Consider the following 20,870-nt stretch of genomic DNA (forward strand, 5'->3'; position numbering starts at 1 on the left):
TCGGGTTTAATCCCTGGTTGGGGAACTAACATCCCATATGCCTCAAGGCCAAGAAGCCAAAACATAAAACAGAAGCAATACTATAACAAATTCAAAGATTTATTTCATTTTAGTAGAATAAGATCCTCCCTGCCTCTATTCCAAGAAATCACCAAGGAAGTCTGTGGTATTCTCCAGAGTTACTGGCAGCTCCCCTGCCACCACGAGAAGGCAGCCTTAGGATGAAGCCTCTGCAGATAATAGCAGATGAAGAGAGGAATAAACCTGGGTTCTATAATGACACAGGGCTTCCTTGTGGCTCAGCAGTAAAGAAACCCCTGAGTCAGGAAGATCCTCTGGAGAAGGAAATGGCAACCCACTCCAGTACTCTTGCTTGGGAAATCCCATGGACAGAGGAGCCTGATGGGGTCCATGGGATCACAAAAGAGTCAGACATGACTTAACTAAACAACAACAGCAATAATGACATAAATGAGTCACTGCTGAGTTTTACCAGGTTGAAGCCCACTCTACTGCTGCTAGGTAAAACAATGAATTTGTTTGAATTGGTTTTTCTGTATCTCGAAGTCAGAAACTATCCTGTCATATAATTGACTATTTATGGCAGGAAAGAACAAGCTTCAGTCAAATTGGTTTATCTGAAAACATACAGTAAACACCATAAATAGCCTTGCAAAGAGGTGCCTTTATTGCCTAGACACAAATCCCAAAATAGTGAGAGTCAGATATACTAACCTTACTACATTGCAAAAGCTTCTCCTGCATGCTAAGTAAAGGAGGGACTTCCCTGGTGGTCCAGTAGGGAAGAGTCCACCTTCCAATGCAAGGTTCAATCCCTGGTCTGGGAACTAAGAGCTCATAAGTCGCATAGCAACTAAGCCCACAAGCCACAACTAGAGAGAAGACCATACACCCCAGTGAAGTCCCAGCACAGCCTAGGAAAAAAAAAAAATCTAAAGTGCAGAAGGAGACATGATGGGAGATCTGATAAGGATCCAAAAAGAGCCACAGAAACAGGACAGGTGATGAGTCAAGGCCATTCCGGGCCTCCTCTAGCCCACCCCAAATGACTCTAGGTAGGACAAAGGTATATACCGCAAGGTAGTAAGCCAGTCTCTGGGATGCAGACTGTGGACAAGAGGAAGATAAGCTGTGCCTCCCCACCTTGAAGATGCCTAAAGACAGAGGTCAAGACCGAAACAGTCAAATTGACTGAAGGGGCTTAACAGAGAAAGGCCTATTCCTAAGGAAAAGAAATGAGCTTTCCCATTCAATATCAATGGGGATGCTATCTTTCTGGAAGGCAATTTACCTTAACAAAACCTTTTTTTAAAAATGTCTTCATCCTGAATATAGCAATTTTATATCTAAAAATTGATCCTAAAGAAATTAAGACTTACAAATAACAAATGCTGGTGAGAGATGGAGAAAAGGGAACCCTCCCACCCTGTTGGTGGCAATGTAAATTGCTGTGGCCACTATGAAGAACAGCAAGGAAGTTCCTCAAAAAACTAAAAACAGAGTTTCCATATGATCCAGCAATCATCCTCCTGGGCATACATCTGGAGAAAACCATAATTCAAAAAAATACATGGACCCCAGTGTTCACTGCAGCACTATCTGCAACAGCCAGGACATGGAAGCAATCTAAGTGTCCACTGACAGAGGAATGGATAAAGATGTGGTTATGTTGCTTAGTCAGTTGCTAAGTCATGTCTGACTCTGTGACACCATGGACTGTAGCACATCAAAAACAGGTTCCTCTGTCCTCCACTATTTTCCAGAATTTGCTCAAATTCATGTCCAAAGAGTGAGTGATGCCATCTAACAAACTCATCCTCTGCTCCCCCCACCCCCAGTCCCTGGAAACCACTTTCTACTCTATGTTTCTCTGAGTTTGAGGTGTTTTTTTAGATTCACAGGTGACACCACAATACTGTCTTTTAACATGTATGAAATCCTTTACCTAAACAATAAGCAAGCACAAATTTACTCTGAAAAAAATCTACTGAGCAAGCATTTTGATTATTCTGTAAGTTTTAAAGTATATGCATTCTTAAACTCTTTTTCTTGTTTTCATCAAGGAACATCTGGTCTGTTACTCACCTCTTCCAAATCTACTTAAAAAAAAAAAAAAAGTGGCATTTTCGAGTTCTTTTGTTGCCATCTTGTGGTCTTTTGTAGTATTGCTACTGAAAAATTTAAACCTTTGAGCAGGGTTCTGGAAAAATTTTGATCCCCTTCTATGGACTCCTGAATTTATACCTTTTTAAAAGTGCGGAGACCAAAACTGGGCATAATCCAGTCTATTACTGAACTTCTAGACCAAGGCTGGCCATGCCCAAAACCAGAAAGGAAAGCTGTCCCACCAAGTCCCTCCTGAAGGGAAACCTATGCAACTTTCCGGTTATAACAGTCAAAACAGTTCTTTATGCAGAATTCATTCTGTGTTTCCTTAGTTACTCCAGTAACACTTTATATCAAATCAGAATTCTTAAATTAGTCACTAACCTATTTCTTCACCTCAAGGATGGTCTCCCCCCTCAAGGGTATTTCCCCTTCCCTTCCTCTGAGAGCAAGAAGGAACAGGGTGGGCCCGGCAAGACAAGACCAGTGCAGGTCCCAGGGGAACACTCCTGTGTGAGGGTCAGAGGGGAAGACTGTAGAGTCTCTTAGACACATGTCCATTTCATGCCAGCTCCCTAGTGTTGGCAACTGAGAGCCCAACTTAAACCTCCGAGAGAACCTGAGTGCACCCAACTCACCTGCTTGTCCACCTTATGGTCAAGATAATCTCTGAAAATTCCTTATTCAAATACAGCATTCACAGTTCTGTGCAACCAATCCTAAAGACCAGGTGGTCAGTTCCTCTAATGCTTCTTCACTCAACTTTCTTTCTTTATGACCTTCTTGTGTTCTTCCTCTTTTGCTCTTCTAGTGTTCACAAACCAAGACAGAATGCTCCTAACCCCTGCCCTACCCACTCATGTTTGAAGATCTGTAGGAGTGGTTCTTTGATAGATTCAATAACTCAGGAACTACTGGCATTTAACAGCCAAGGGTCAGATATACTAAAAATCCTGCAATGAAAGAATGTGTGTATGTAACTGAGGGGCTTCCCTGGGGGCTCAATGGTAATGAATCTGCCTTCCAATGTAGGAGATCTGTAGAAGATCCCTGGGTGGGGAAGATCCCCTAGAGGAGAAAAGGGCAGCCCACTCCAATATTCTCACCTGGAAATCCCATGGACAGAGGAGCCTGGCGGGCTACAGTCTATGGGTTGCAAAAGAGACACAACTCAGTGACTAAAAACAACACACAAACAACTGAAGCACTTTGCTATGCAGCAGAACCCAACACAGTATAAATCAATGTGTCTACGTGTTCAGTTGCCCAGTTGTGTCCAACTACTTGCAACCCCACGGGCTGCAGCATGCCAGGCCTCCCTGTCCCTCACCACCTCCTGAAGTCTGCCCGAGTTCACGTCCATCACGTGGGTGATGCCATTCAGCCATCTCATCCTCAACAATACTTCAACAAAAATAAATAAAAATCCTGCGATGGGTGAGACATTCCCTTAAAACTAATATTCCTGCCCCAAAGTGTAAAAATACCACTATTGTTCATTTGTCTCGCCTCCTGAATCATGCATAACTCTTCTTTATAAATGGTCAGTTCAGTTCAGTCACTCAGTCGTATCTGACTCTTTGCGACCCTTCAAACTATTTACACAGTTTCCACAGACTGTTACAGAATGGACTGCATATTCACAAAGTGAGAAAAAGGCAACAGCAGTCCCTCCGGCCCTCTTCAATAGTACATATTTCTCTTCCTTTACCTCCACGAATCAGTTGATTTTGAGTAACTTAAATGACTCTTTGCAACCCCAAGAACTGTAGCCTGCCAGGCTCCTCTGCCTGGAATTCTCCAGGCAAGAATACCAGAGTGGGTTCCCATTCCCTGTTCCAGGGTATCTTCCCTATCCAGGGATCAAAACTGGGTCTCATGCATTGTAGGCAGATTCTTTCCCATCTGAGCCACCAGGGAAGCCCAGAGAATTACCATATGATCTGGGAATTCCACTTCTAAGTATATACTCAAAAGAACTGAAAGCAGGGACTTGAGCAGATATTTGTACACCAATTCACAAGAGCCAAAAGGTAGAAACAACCCAAATTTTACCCACAGGTGAATGGATAAACAGAATGTGGTATATACACATAATGGAATTTGGCTCTTAAAACGTATGAAATTCTGATACCTTCTACAACCTAGATGAACCTTGGAGACATTATGCTAAGTGAAATAAGTCAGACACAAAGGTACAAAAATTGTATCCTTCCCCTTACATGAGGAACCTAGAATAGTCAAATTCATAGAGAAAGAAAGTAGAATAGTGGTCGTCCGGGGCTCCACAGAGGGAGGAATGGGTAGTTACTGCTTAATAGGTGCTGAATTTCGGTGTGGGACGATGGAGAAGTCCAGGAGCTGAATAGTGATGATAGGTGTGCAACAGTGTGAACGTACTTAACGTCACTGAAGCGTATACTTAAAAATGTTCAAAATGGTAGATTTCATGTTATGCATATTTTACCACAATAAAAAGAAACACACGATTTCACATGCAAAGTTGTATACTCAGACTTTTTTTTCTCTCCAGTGAATTACATACACTAGCTAATGAAGACAAGGAAATGGCAACCCACTCCAGTATTCCTGCCTGGAAAATCCCATGGACAGAGGAAGTTGGCAGGCTACAGTCCACAGGGTCGCAACAGAGTTGGAGGCAACTTAGTGACTAAACTACCGCCACTAATCTAGATGAGAATAACTGGTCTTGGCCATGTCTCAGAACCAGGTCACTAGTTCCTGGGATGCCAGATCTGATTTCTTCTGAAAGTACCCATGGCATCTCTATCTCACCCGTTACCTCAACAATCAGTAATTGTCATTCAAGGCAGTTCACTGACTGCAACAACCAAACAAGTCCCAGCCAGCTAGGGTAAAGGTCCCCAGTTCACTCCAATATATACTTTAACCTAGACTCCCAAAGCGATGACAGGAAAGCATGAAGACACTAAAGGAGTTTTAAAACTTGTATAGGTTTCCATGTACAAAGCTAACAGAGATATAATTCAAGTCATTAGAGTGGTGGTTCTCAAGCTTTAGCATATGCCACGATCATCACACATTGCTACTGACATAGGCCCCAAGTGTTTCTCATGCTGTAGGTTTGGGATGGGGCCCAAGATTTTGCATTTTTAGTACGTTTCCAGGCGGTACAGGAAACTATTGGCACAGGGACCACATTTGAGAACTACTGAAGAAAAGATCCAGAAACATATTCTTGTCATACCTATCTGACCCCAAAGAAGGTCAAAAGGGAGTATGGAGAAAGGTGAAGAGCTGACATTTCACCCTTTGAAATTGCCGTTTCTTAAATAAATAGATTTTTTTCTAAACATTCAGCAAAATTAAAATGTAAACACCCAAAGAGATACTGAACTTTAGGGAAGAAAAAGGGAAATACTAACAGTGACAATTCAGTACCTACAAATTACTTAAGATTTAGAAGAACTTTTCTTTTTTTTTTTATTGGGAAGGAAAGGGAGAGCGCAAGAGCCACGCCAACGCCCGCGTGCCGTCCTCCCTCCCCCCTAGAAGAACTTTTCCCATCATTCTCTTTTTCTCTGTTTTCCTTGGGCCAGTTTATAAACTAGAAAAAAACTTTTTTTCTGTGGTCAAAAGCATTACTACAGTCTTTCAAGCCTGTAATTCTATGAAAAGGCAATACACAGCAAGCAATTGAGAAGGCAGAGCTGTAGCAGCATCAGAGCCAAGGGGAGGATAGCGCTGCCAGGGAGAGGGGAGTACCAGGCAGCTTCTCACAGACTACACGCATCTGATCCCAAACCAAAGAATTTCAATGAGGCAATGACAGTATCTCAGGAGTTAGTACAAACATAAGTAGCACAGCCTCTGGTTCCTCACTTGAACAGAATTACCTGTCTAAACTGAGTCTGGGTGGGGTCTCTGATCCTATCAAAGCTTATGGGTGCTGTTTTTTAATGCTTTGCCTAGAAGTTTTCACAGGGAACTCCCACTGAAGATTCTACAGGGGGTGAGAGAGGGGTGAAGGGAAAAGCTCTGGTCCCATGATACTGAGCTGTCTGATATATATTTACAATGTTGAAATGCTCAATTTTCATCCCCTAAAACTGCCACCATGAAACAAACCATCATGCAAATAGATTTAATGCCTAAGTTAAGAAAACGTGATAACAGTGTAATTAATTAGAATGATGTGATCACCGTATTTTCATTGCCATCTTCCCCAAGGACATAGCTAACATTTCACCTTTCAACTATGACAAGAGTCACAAATTCCAACCCCTACTGGGGACGTGCGACACACATGGGGGACAAGCTAGAACATAAATAATTGAAGAGACCAAGATAACAGAAAGTTCAACACCAGAAATAGAATTAAACATTACTTTTAATGAACCATGATTTAGGCATGTAACATAAATGCAAGCAATTATGGTATTAGATATTATAAATTTGAAACTGAAATAAAAAACAAATTAAAAGAGAAACAATTATTAAAATTTTCTTGCAGGTCATATATTTTTGATCTAGAACCAAAACCTTGACACCCTTTACCCTTTACCAAGATGTCAATGTAGTTAGCATGCAACCTATAATACAGAGCTCAGCCCTTGAATCCAGTATATTTTTTTAAACTGATTTTCATAAAAAAAGACAACACCTCTTAAACACAGGTACTTTCAAACAAACATGAAGCTTTGCATAGTGAGTTCTGAATTTAGGATTCAGAATTCTAATGCTCCGATGCTATAAAATTTAGCTTTTAATACTTTCATTTGGGGGACATAACTGGTGATCCAGTGGCTAAGACTCCACACTCTCAATGGAGGGGGCCCAGGTTCGACTCTTGGTCAGGGAACTAGAATCCACACGCCTCAGTTAAAGATCGCGCGTGCCGAAACTAAGACCCAGCACATTCAAATAAATAAATGAATACTTTCACTTGTAGCCATCCATTCACCTTATTGTTATTAACTGAAAAATTAATTTTTCATTTTCATAAAGTATAAAATCAAAAAATCTCTTAGAATTCAGTCTTAAATTCCATAATTGGGGGAATGACAGTAAGGCCACAATTTTCACTTTTGGAAACCAACTTTAGTATGTGACAGTGATCCAGACTATTTCTGAAAAAATATTTGCCAGACTTCCCTGGCAGTCCACTGGTTAAGACTCTGTGTTTCTACTGCAGGGGGTGCATGTGGATCCCTGGTCCAGGAACTGCTGCAGAGCCAAAAAAAAAAAAGTTTGCCAAATATATATATATTTACTACAATAGGAGAGCTGAATTATATGGCACACCTTTTGAATGCCCTTGTAAAAATAATCCTTTTTTTTAAGATGACTAGTTAGATGAGCTGTAACGCCAAACAAAAGAGCCAAATAGTTGAGTCATTCATCACTGGTAAACTGAGAGGAAAGATTTTTCCCTTGGATGCAAGTACAGATTGATTTTTTATAACCATTTAAAAAAGCACTGTCATCTCTAAACTATACATTGAAGACTAGGTTTATGCATACCATAAATTCTTCAAAGTCTTGAACCAACTGAAGTTCAGGAATTACTATCCAATTTATGGTGATCATTACTATCTTGGCTGCATTTTTTAAGCAAATTAAAAATTTAATTTAATAATTAAAAATTATTCCTAGTAAAATCTGCAATAAACAATTTATTAAATCTAGGCCTTGACTTTTTAACATGGTCCAATGCTAACCCCAACTATTCACTAATCTAGGAGCACTATCTATAACCAAGCTAATATATTTTTATACACTTACATTAAATTTTGACAGACTTTTCTAACATATGTAAGAGTCACTTGATATTGCCATTTCATGGGCAACAAATCCAAAATGTCTTCATGAAAATTTTCAGGCATCACAAATGAGTTCAGTTCAGTTGCTCAGTCGTGTCCGACTCTTTGCGACCCCATGAACTGCAGCACGCCTGGCCTCCCTGTCCATCACCAACTCCCGGAGTTCACTCAGACTCACATCCATTGAGTCAGTGATGCCATCCAGTCATCTCATCCTTTGTCGTCCCCTTCTCCTCCCGCCCCCAATCCCTCCCAGCATCAGAGTTTTTCCAAAGAGTCAACTCTTCGCATGAGGTGGCCAAAGTACTGGAGTTTCAGCTTTAGCATCATTCCTTCCAAAGAAATCCCAGGGCTGATCTCCTTCAGAATGGACTGGTTGGATCTCCTTGCAGTCCAAGGGACTCCCAAGAGTCCTCTCCAACAACACAGTTCAAAAGCATCAATTCTTTGGCGCTCAGCCTTCTTCACAGTCCAACTCTCACTCCATACATGACCACTGGAAAAACCATAGCCTTGACTAGGCGTGTTAACTATGTGATATTATCTCTTTATGTATTTTCATGAGCTTAAATCGAAAATGCCACAAATGGTTTAAATTTGTAATATTACCTGGTCATATCTTCAGTATGCTATGAAACAGTATTTCCAATGATATTTACATTTACTTTTTTTCTCTTTGAGGTACATAATTTCTGCCCTACTCAACAGGCATTGCTTTAGGAACTTACCATTGCTATATGGTATTGATGCCCAGGAACTTTTTTTCTTACCACGTAAATAGCTACATATTGTAGTAGTGTCCCTTATTTCACATTCAAAAACAAGCCCTATTGTAACTTTTCCATATACTAGTTACATTGCTTACTACCTATGGTTGGTTTTAAAATGGCATCTTGGGACTTCCCCAGTGGTCCAGTGACTAAGACTTGGTGCTCCCCATGCAGGAAGCCCATGTTCAATCCCTGGTCAGGGAATTAGACCCCACATGCCCCAACTAAGGGTTTGCATGCCGCAATGAAGACAGAAGATCCCATATGCTGCCACTAAGACCCAGCAAAATAAACATATAATAAAAATAAAGTCTCCTTTGAAATTAAAAAAATAAAATGGCATCTTAATTTGTGCTTTTTTGATACAGATATACTTTGCATACTAAAACAGTAATATTCTGCATTTCTACAACAAAAATCTCTTTTTTTTTTAATAATCAAAATGGCTTTTTCTTTCCCTACTTTTGAGAGAAAAGTGGACTCAAAATATACTGTCCTTCCTTCTTAAAACTACAGTGAAAAAACAGTAGCACAAGGACAAAGGATAACTGACTATTGACACTTAGCCTCGAAACTAGGGGCAAAAGGGAATGGTGGAGACATCCAAGGGGAGGTGTCTTTCTAAAAGGGATAGGCACACCCCAGCTCCAGTCTATTGCAGCAGCACATTAAAGTAATCTCAGCCTTCATGGAATCTTTAAACACTGGAAATGCAGACTGGTGTATGTGTAGTGTGTGTGTGTGTGAATGCAGGGGGTGTGTGTGAGTGAATCTGCTTTTTTTTCTTTTGGCCTCATCATGGCATGTGGGACCTTAGTCCCCTAACCAGGGACTAAACTCATGACCCCTGCATTGGAAGCACAGTCTTAACCAGTGAACCACCAGGGAAGTCTGAATCTGCTTTATTTATTTTAAAGTGTTGGCAACTAATCCTAAACATAAAACACTGTTACAGTCCAACAAGTGGTCCACAGGCAATCAGTTTGGGACAACTTCCCTTCCAAACGCCCTCCCCAACCCTTCTTAAGGTTTAAGTCTTATGAACATCAATCTATATTCTTAGCAAAACTAGCAAACAGTAGTCTTTTTACACAAAAATCTCTCCCTTCTTTGTTTGGAGCTTAACACTCTTACAAAACTTTGGTTAACTTCTCAGAACACCCAGTTGCATCTAAAAAAGCCTAAGTTGTTTTTATTTTGCTTTTTTTAATGGCCTTACCTCCTAACTTCATGTCATCCAAACCGCCCTTGTTCTAAGAAAACTCAGCTCAAAATGGAGCTAACTGTTTAGCTCTTCTAAACTAAGCTTGTAGAAAAAAATTAACAAATAAGAAAACCCCTAGGCCAAGAAATTCTTGTTCTGTTTCTGTAGCCAGTTTGCACCAAAACTCTTAAATATATGGCACACATTCTGTCAATTAGTAATTCCATTCTTCTCTATGAAAAGCAAAGAAACCTACAGGGCAAAAGTACTCAAGCAGCTATGTCATTTAAAATAAACCAAGGCGGGAGGGGATATAGGTGTACATACAGCTAATTCCTATAACTGTGTCCTGAGAAACCTATACTGGGTTTCTCAGAACTCAGCAACAGTTAGAACTGGACTTCGAACAACTGACTGGTTCAAAATTGGGAAAGGAGTATGACAAGGCTGTATATTGTTACCCTGCTTATTTAACTTACATACAGAATTCAGTTCAGTTCAGTCACTCAGTCGTGTCCGACTCTTTGCTACATACAGAATACATCATATGACATGCAGGACAGGACGAATCACAAGCTGGAATCAAGAATGCCAGCAGAAATATCAGCAATCTCAGCTATGCAGATGATACCACTCTAGTGGCAGAAAGTGACGAGGAACTAAAGAGCCTCTTGATGAAGGTGAAAGAAGAGAGTGAAAAAGCTGGCTGGAAATTCAACATTCAAAAAGCAAAGATCATGGCATCCGATCCCATCACTTCATGGCAAATAGTAGGGGGAAAGGTGGAAGCAGTGACAGATTTTATTATCCTGGGCTCCAAAATCACTGTGGACGGTGACTACAGCCATGAAATTAAAAGACACTTGCTCCTTGGAAGGAAATCTATGACAAATTTAGACAGTGTATTAAAAAGCAGAGACATCATTTTGCTGACAAAGGTCCATATAGTTTAAAGCTATGTTTTTTCCAGTAGTCATATACAGATGTGAGAGTTGGACCATAAACAAGGGTGAGTGTCTAAGAAACGATACTTTCAAACTGTGTTGGAGAAGACTCTTGAGAGTCCCTTGGACAGCAAGGAGATCAAACCAGTCAATTCAATTCTAAAGGATATCAACCCTGGATATTCATTGAAAAGACTGAGGCTGAAGCTGAAGCTCCAATAATTTGGCCACATGATTCGAAGAGTTGACTCACTGGAAAATATCATGATGCTGGGAAAGACTGAAGGCCAAAGGAGAAGAAGGCAGCAGAGGATGAGATGGTTAGTAGACAGCATCACCGACTCAATGGATATGAATTTGAAGAAACTCTGGGAGATAGTGAAGGACAGAGAAGCCTAATGTGCTACAGTCTATGGGGTCACAAAGAGTTGGATGTGACTTAGCAACTGAACAACAATAGATGATTCACTTCACTATACAGCAGGAAGTAACACAACATTGTAGCAATTACACTGCAATTAAAAAATAAAATAAACCACAGCTGGGGACTTCCCTGATAGTCCAGTGGTTAAGACTCCGCTCCCAATGCTGGGGGCAGGGGTTCAGTCCCTGGTTGGGGAACTAAGATCCCACATACCACAACTATAGAAGCCCACCCGCTGCAATGAAGACCCAGTGCAGTCAAAATAAATAAGTATTATTGAAAAAAAAATAAACTGAACAATGGAAAAGTATTTTAAAGAAGGCATTTTACATGTTGCTTTCTCTAATCAGTCAATAAAGTTCCAAAAGTAAAAAGATTTTCAAAAATCGTAAATATTTGAAAATTAACAAACATACTACTAAATATTATTTGGAGCAAAGAAATCAGAAATGAAGTTACAAACCATTTAGAAGGTGATGAAAAGAAAAAAGATTTAGACCAATGAGATATTACTTTAAAAACTAAAACAGTCCTCAGAGGAAATTTTAGAGTCTTAAATGCTTTCATCATTAAATAGGCTTTAAAAAATGTAAAGAAATTATTATTCAAAGTAAGGAAAAAGGATAAAAAACAGAATACAACAAGAAGCAGGAATTGATAAATGTAAGAGTAAATTTTAAAAATAACAGCAAGGATATATAAATCCAAAACTTTGTTCTTTGAAAGAACAAAAAACCAAAACCCTGATTTTAGTAAAGAGTGGGGAAGGAGGGAGATGGCTGAAGAAAGAAGATATAAAAGAGACTAAATAAACTGCAAGAGATAATCACATGCAACCCTAGACAACAAATTTGAAAATCAAAAGAACACACATGACTTCTCAGCAAACTATAAATTATAAAAATTGACTCAACAATGGAAAATTTGATTCATGAATTACCTCAAAAGACAAAAAATTGTGGGTTGTGTCTATATATGATATATATATATGCATTAAAAAGTATAGCTAAATAATATTTATATTTCAGCAATATAATTATAAATATTTATAAACTAAATTTTGCTGAAATGTATATATTATCTTGCTAATATAAGACCACATTGCTAAGATGTGGAATGTAAGAAGAGAACGATTAACTAAAAAGTGACTATTAAAATATCAATGTGATCTCATACGTATAAAATTAAAAGCTATGCACATGTACACACATACAGAAAAGCATGAAAAGACGGTAACCAGAATGTTAACGTGGTCACCCCAAGGCGAAAGGATACTCCTGCTTGCACGTCTCATTCCCATCTTCTCTGGCCCCTAGAGCCAACAAACAGTGAGCGTGGAGGGTGAGGGAAGGACAACACTGTGAACTGGCTAACTTTTCAAGGGGCTCTCCATTCTTTGAAGGAAATGCTGCTCAAATTTGAACACACATCAGAATCATTTTGGAGAGTCCGTTAAAAGAGATTACTGGGCTCCACCCTAGGGTTTCTGATTTAGTAGGTCTGAGGTGAGAGGCCTAAGGATCTGCATTTCCGGTAAGTGCCCATATAATACTGATACTGCTGTCCCAGAGATTACAATTTGGAGATCACTGTCCTAAAATAACTTTCAATATTCTAAACGGTTCTTGAAATTACTGTGGTCTCCTGTTCCACTCTCTTTGCCTTTTTTATCCCCTTCTATTATTTTATTGAAGTTTGGAGAATTAAATTCTCAAATATTTTTTTCTCACGTTTCTGAAATGTACCTTAAAATGTTCATGAAGATCCTGTATGTGCTCCTAGTACACTCTCAGTTCTAGTACACTCTACTATGACAAAACTAATGGTTGAAAAACACAACAAAACAAAACTGTAGCAAATTATCGATATATGAGTCTGATGAGACCAGAGTAAGTTTCTTTCTCAGTTAGCTGTCTAGTCACAGGCCAGCAGCTTTGGCCTGTGATGCTGCCTAAGATTCCAAGTTCCCTCTGTTTTGTTGCTTACATTCTCCTTTTGTCTGCCTAATTGAAGTTAGCTCACTACACAATTCTGTCCACAAGAAGGAAGACAGAGAACAAACCCAAAGAAGGGGAGAACAAACCCAGTCCTTTAAAATGTGCATTCTCAGAAAGGACACAATGCCCCCAAAGGGCAAACGCTGGTTCACGGGTGGCAGAAGGGCAAAAAAAACTTTAGTCCTTTTTATGCTAAAGTGCAGATATTTACATACAGTGCATAAACAGATATGATATATCTATGGTATTAAATTTTCATGGGGGCAATTTGAGATAAAAATATCTAAGAAGGCTCCTTACAGAAGTGATAATGAAAAAAAGACTGCAAACGTATGTTTTAAAGGCAAGTACTAGAAATTGCACATATCTCTTCTGCTCTCAAGAACTTAGTCACAAAGATAAACTTAGGTTCCAGGGAAGCTAGGAAATACTCTTCGGCTGGGTGGCCACTGGCCCAGAGTAAACTTGATTTCTTCCCATATGAGCCTCTTCACCGGGCTGCTTAAGTGTTCCCACAACACGACAGTCAGTTACACTCAGAGCAAGTACACCAGGAGACCACATGGAAGCGGCAATGTCTTTTACGACCAAATCTTAGACTCTATACACGGCCACTTCCATCACTATGTATACAGGTATACAGAGCAATCCTTATACAATATGTATAAGGGAGGCTAGGTCTGGGGATCAACTGGGAGGCTAGATCTGGGGATCAACTAGGAGACTGGCTTTTTACTTAGAAATACAATTGGAAGTTCTCATATTTGTATGAATAGAAAAATCATTCTGGTTAAATTCTAGTTGTCCTCAAAGCCCTGACAAAATGTTAACTCTCCAGCCAAATTTCACTGCTTCCTAGTTTGTGATTCTACATCACATCTTCCCACCTCTGGGGCAGTACCTATCACACTGTGTAATGGTTCACTATGTACAAGGCTGTCTCTCTAGTGAAAACACAGGACTGAGGCTTACTATGTCCTCCAAGCTCCAGGCAGTGTTGAATTTTTAAAAGTTGCCAGTCACTCTCAGCACTGGTAGGGAAACCAGTCTGGGAACAAAGTAAGAAGCTAAATTATCTATTTAGCTCATCACTGATTTGCCTTATAAAGCTAAACAACTTGCTTAAAACAAGCAAGTAACCTAGCAAACAAAATGAATCCAGAATACAAATTTACTCATTTCAATGTTAGCTGTAACCTCTCTGTCAACCAGAATTTTCACATAGATAATTTTGTTACCAGGTCCAAGCTTGCTCTGCTCACCACATGACAGACCAATTAACCAAGAGGTGAGGTGTTGAGGCAAGGAATATGACTTTATTTAGAAAGGTGGCTGACCCGAGAAGACGGCAGACTAATGTCTCCAAATCTATGGATGTGAGGGTTGGACCATAAAGAAGACTGAGCGCCGCAGAATTGATGCTTTCAAATTGTGGTACTGGAGAAGACTCTTTAGAGCTCCTAGGAGAGCAAGGAGATAAAACCAGTCAATCCTAAAGGAAATCAACCCCAAATCTTCATTGGAAGACTGATGCCGAAGCTGAAGAGCTGACTCATTGGAAAAGACCCTAATGCTGAGAAAGACTGAGGGCAACAGAAGGGGGTGACAGAGGATGAGATGGTTGGATGACATCACTGACTCAATGGACATGAATTTGAGCAAACTCTGGGAGATAGTCAAGGACAGGAAAGCCTGCTGCTGCTGCTGCTAAGTCGATTCAGTAGTGTCCGACCCTGTGCAACCCTATAGACGGCAGCCCACCAGGCTCCCCCGTCCCTGGGATTCTCCAGGCAAGAACACTGGAGTGGGTTGCCATTTCCTTCTCTAATGCATGAAAGCAAAAAGTGAAAGTGAAGTCGCTCAGTCATGTCCGACTCTTAGCGACCCCACAGACTGCAGCCCACCAGGCTCCTCCATCCATGGGATTTTCCAGGCAAGGGTACTGGAGTGGGGTGCCATGGCCTTCTCTGACAGGGAAGCCTGGCATTCTGCAATTCATGGGGTCTCAAAGAGTCGGACATGACTTAGGTAGTGACTGAACAATAACAACAACGTCTCCAAATATCAACTCATCAGGGTCTGGATATGATGTTCTTTTATAGGACAGAGAAGGAGAAGAGGTGAGGAAGTAAAGTAAAAAAATCTATTTATCTTGCAAAATAAGAGGGGATGTGTTAATTTCTTCTTGTCTGCAGCCATTCACTGGAGAAGGTAATGGCACCCTACTCCAGTACTCTTGCCTGGAAAATCCCATAATGGAGGAGTCTGGTAGGCTGCAGTCCATAGGGTTGCTAAGAGTTGGACACGACTGAGCGACTTCACTTTCACTTTTCACTTTCATGCATTGGAGAAGGAAATGGCAACCCACCCCAGTGTTCTTGCCTGGAGAATCCCAGGAACAGGGGAGCCGGGTGGGCTGCCATCTATGGGGTCGCACAGAGTCGGACACAACTGAAGCTACTTAGCAGCAGCAGCAGTAGCCATTCACAGGTAGGCCAGGTCAGACTGTCTCTAATAAAAGCACTTCAACAGTCAGGTAGCAGGGCAGGGTTCCCTGAGGCAGGCCATGATGTATGACTGCAATAAAAATTAAAAAAAAAGCAAAAGGTAAATAAACTCAAAGAAACAGATCCAACATGGAGTCGAATTAGTTCTTCCCTGCAGCAATTTTACACAAGTAGGCAAATTAAAATCCAGACGTCACTGGATGAGTTTTGTAAGAGAAAAACGTGTGCTTCTTTGGAAAACTATGCTGCATCGGGATCACACTCTACCAGATTATCGGACTCTAGCCTTTGATTGCTATTGAGCTATTTCTTCAGTTTCTACTGAAGAAAACTGATAGTGGTGCACAACAATTCTTGCATCTAGGCATGTGAACTCTGTCTGGTTCACACGCCTAGATGTGAGAGAGTAGCCCCAACTCACCGCAACTAGCCCTCCCAGCAGTGAAGGCCCAGCACAGCCAAAAACAAACAAAAAGTAAAAGATGTTACAACTGTAACAGAGGGGAAAGAGTAAGGGCACAACATTTAAAAGAATGACATAGCCAAGACATGACATTTAGAACCAAAAAGGTTCAACATGGCGGACAAGTCAACTCCCACTAAACCTTGAGCTTCAGTATATGCTCATTGTAACACATCAGCAAGATAAATGACACATACACAGCCTGAGGTGCCATGACAGTACCAAGGCTGGCCATCAAAAGTCAAAAAGTGAGCAGTGGCCAAATTCCTGGAAATCCCCACCCCCTCCCCAAAATACCTAGAAGACACCTCACTCATTAGCCTATGAAATTACCCACCCCTATAAAAACCGACAACCCCATATCCTGAGGCCTCTTGCCTTCTGAGATGACCCACACTCTGTGGAGTGTGTTGTCTAAATCAATCTATTTCTTACCTATCACTTTGTCTCTCACTGAATTCTTTCTGTGATAAGACATCAAGAACCTGCACCTCATTAAGTCCTGAAACCAGGTATGTGATCTCAGTTAAAAGACCATGGATTTTGGCTAGGTTCATGTCCCAGCCAGGTGGTGAGTTACATAATTTCACATGGGTGTGTGCACTAGAAAAGCCTGTCCCATAATCATCTGATGATGAAATGTTTTATGAACCAATAATATATGTTTATGTGCTCAGCTATCATGATGTAAGCAAAGAACGTGAGAGTAGAAAAGCATAAGGGGAAGAAATAAGAACAGCTTCTAAATGTTAACAGCTTTGATCAGCACTGTCTAACAGAAATTTCTGCAGTGATAAAAATGCTCTAGATCTGTTGTCCATTATAGTAGCCACTACCCACGTGTGGTTATTGACCACTTGAAATTTGGTACAACTGAAACAGAATTTTTATTTTATTTCATTTTAATTAACTTATATTTAAAAGTTAAATATGTGGCTAGTCGCTACCAAACTGGACAACACAGGTATAGATAGACAACTAGCAAAAGGACAAACTGCAAGACTCAGAAAAATGCAATATGTAGGTTTCTCAAGCTTTTTGGTCCAAGGACCTACAATAATTAAAAAGCATTGATACTCCAAAGAACTTTTGCTTATGTGGGTTATATGTAGTTATTAGATTTATTATCTTAAGAAAAAACTGAGAAATTTTAATTATTTAAAAATTTTAGTCCATTTAAAAATAACCTCATGATTTTTAAGAAAAAGTAACTATATTTTCCAAAACAAAAAATAAATTAGTGAGAAGAGTGGCATTGCTTTATATTTCTGCATTCGGTATATTATAACACTATAGGCCTCTAGAAAACTTCATTGTACGCTTGTAAGAAAAAGGCAAACATCATGTGTTAGTATGAAAAGGATCTCAGGAACACCCAGACCATATTAGTGGTCCTAGTTATAGGACAAGTCAATAGCAAAATGTTGGCTATTCACTCACTCAGAGCCACTCTCTTACCCTGTTTCAAACAGGTGACCGTCAGCCCTACAGTAGGTGAAAGGCTCCAGCCTCCAGGTCACCAGTAGAGGACAAGGATAGGCCACTAGGCAGAAGACAAGGAGGTTAAGAGAAACCCTGTATAGTTGCCTCTTAAACAATGTGGGGTCAGGGACACTGACCCCCATCCCCACGCAGTGAAAAATCCACCTACAACTTCTGACTCCCACAAAACCTAACTACTAATGGCTTACTGTGACTGGAAGCCTTACCAATAACACAAACAGGTGACTAACACATGTTTTTTATGTTTTATGTGTTATGTACTGTACTTTTACAATAAAGTAGCTAGAGAAAAGAAAATGTTATTAAGAAAATTAATGAATGTGAGTCAGTTGAACTGAGGTGGACGAACCTAGAGACTGTCATACAGAAAGAGAAAAATATTGTATATTAACACATATATATGAAAATGTAGAAAAATGGTACTAGTGAACCAACTTGCAGGGCAGGAACAGAGACACAGACCTAGAGAACAGATTTGTGAACATGGTGGGGGAGGAAGAAGACAGTGGGGCGTAACACAGATAGCTAGTGGGAAGTTTCTGTGTAAGACAGGGAGCTCAGCCCGGTGCTCTGCAACCACCTGAAGGGGTGGGATGGAGAAGGGATATGTGCGCACTTATGGCTGCTTCACCTTGTTGTGTGGCAGAAACAAACACACCATTGTAAAGCAATTATTCTCCAACTAAAAATTTTAAAAATACATTAAAAAAAGAAAATCATAAGGAAGGGAAAATACATTTACAGCTCTATACTGTATTTATTGACACTGTAAGTATACATCTTAAAGAATCATCAGTACCTACATCATATTGTCTTATACAAAACACAGCAGATATCTAATGTATTATTAACACTAAACATCAAAAATGAAAAGATAATGTGAAAAAGAAATGTATATTTATAGGTATAACAATTCATGCATTAGTAATGACAAAGAAGCAACACGACTGTCTTATGGTAGCCCAGGGTAATCAATGCTATTGCTTTACAGTTAGCCTATCCACTAATGAATAAGTCATTATAACATTTTTATGGCATACAATATTATAGTCACATTCATAATGCAATACTGGAAACATTGCTATCTTTTCCCATAAAACACCTGTGTGTGTGCTCAGTCACTCAGTCCTGTCTGACTCTTTGCAACCCCGTGGACTGAAGCCCACCAGGCTCTTCTGTCCATGAAAATTTCCAGGCAAGAATACTGGACTGGGTTGCCATTTTCCTAGTCCAAAGAAACCACTTACCTGTGATAATAGGCTGATCCAGTCAGGCGAAAGGAAGAGACAGGCATACAATACTGTAATGGGTAATGTAATTCTTTGAAATCGAAGTTATAAAACAGTAAAAAAACTAACACATGATTCATTTTATATTAAATATCACTCACCTTATGCTTATCTAAGGATAGGCACAGTATCTACATATATGATATTCATTCTGCCAGTTTCTCAAATTGTCATAAATCTCCATTTTTCCAATATAATTACTGAAAAACATCCATGTACAAGTGGACCTACACAGTCCAATTCCACATTGTCCAAGTGCCAACTGTATGTTAAACTGTGGGGCCTTCAGTTCCTATGCAGGAAAGAACTCACAGAGTAGGCCTATGACTGCTCTCCTTTTGAAAGGCCTGTTTGCAAGGCTAGCCCTTGTATGGCAAAACTCTGATTTCAAGGTTCCCATCATCCCCTAACTGATACGTGTGGTTTAATGCACCTAAACACAAACAAAAGCTGATGTTGAAGCTGAAACTCCAATACTTTGGCCACCTGATGCAAAGAGCTGACTCATTTGAAAAGACCCTGATGCTGGGAAAGATTGAGGGCAGGAGGAGAAGGGGACGACAGAGGATGAGATGGTTGGATGGCATCACCGACTTGATGGACATGGGTTTGGGTGGACTCCGGGAGTTGGTGATGGACAAGGAGGCCTGGCGTGCTGCGATTCATGGGGTCACAAAGAGTCAGACACAACTGAGTGACTGAACTGAACTGAACTGAAACACAAACAATGCGATTTGTGCAGAAGACTTGCTTTCCTTCTGGGAGTCTAGAATTTTGGTGTGTGCTATGCAGAGGGTACCTATGTGAGCAGCACCCAGGAAAAACCCGGGGTACTAAGTCACAAATGAGCTTCCCCTGATGGACAACACTTCACACGTGTTGCTACTATTCAGTGTTGGAGCAATTCAGCAGAGCCTCAGTCACTCCAGTGGGAGAGGACTCTGGAAGTTTGCACCTACTTTCTTCTGGACTTTGCCTCACCTCCCTTTTCCCTTTGCCAGTTTTATGCTATATCCTCTCACTGTATTAAATCACAGCTTCCAGGTGGCTCAGTCCAGCTGCCAATGCAGGAGATGCAGGTTCAATCCCCGGGTAGGGAAGATCCCCTAGAGGAGGAAATGGCAACCCACTCCAGTATCCTTGCCTACAAAAGCCCATGGACAGAGGAGCATGGTGGTCATGAGGTCTCAAAGAGTCGGACACAACTTAGTGACTGAGAGTGTGAGCATACACATGCACAGTATGTCTACATGCTAAGGTCCTCTTAGCAGATCACTGAACTGTGGGGGTAGCCTTTCTTTTTTTAAATTTGGCTGCACCAGGTCTTACTTGTGGCACATGAGATCTATGCCTTGACTAGTACTGAAGCCAGGTCCCTTGCATTCGGAGTGCAGAGTCTTAGCCACTGGACCACCCAGGAACTCCTGGGGGGTAGTCTCAGGTAATCTCAACATATTCCCCTTCATTGGTCCTGCCAGAATGTCAACACCAAGGATTATTCCCACACTACAGAGTACTGGAGGCTTCTCCCTGGAGAAACAGAAAAGCCAAACAGGAAAAAGGACCACAATGGGCAGAAACAATGAAAAAAGCAAAAGAAAACTCAAAAAATTAAACTATAACTAATATCTTTTAAAAGATAAGAAAATACATCTATAAAATAAGAGCAGAATGCATGAAAAGAAGCAATTAGAGAAAAAGGTTAAAGTTAAAAATGCAATAATCAAAATTTAATAGTAAATAGAAGTGCTAAAAGATTGAGTTGAAAAAATTGCCTTGAGAAGTTGACAAAAAGAGAGAGAGAGAAGGATTTAAAAAAAAAAAAAAAAAAAGGAGAA

At 40.3% G+C, this 20,870-nt stretch overlaps 1 pseudogene; it reads right to left on the bottom strand.

Moving 5' to 3' along the window:
- Window positions 1-20,870, bottom strand: part of LOC104980998 — a 38,016-nt pseudogene that overhangs the window by 7,897 nt on the left and 9,249 nt on the right.

The sequence above is a fragment of the Bison bison genome, unplaced genomic scaffold (assembly GCF_000754665.1).
Source record: "Bison bison bison isolate TAMUID 2011002044 unplaced genomic scaffold, Bison_UMD1.0 scf7180017864508, whole genome shotgun sequence".
NCBI classification, from domain to species: domain Eukaryota; kingdom Metazoa; phylum Chordata; class Mammalia; order Artiodactyla; family Bovidae; genus Bison; species Bison bison.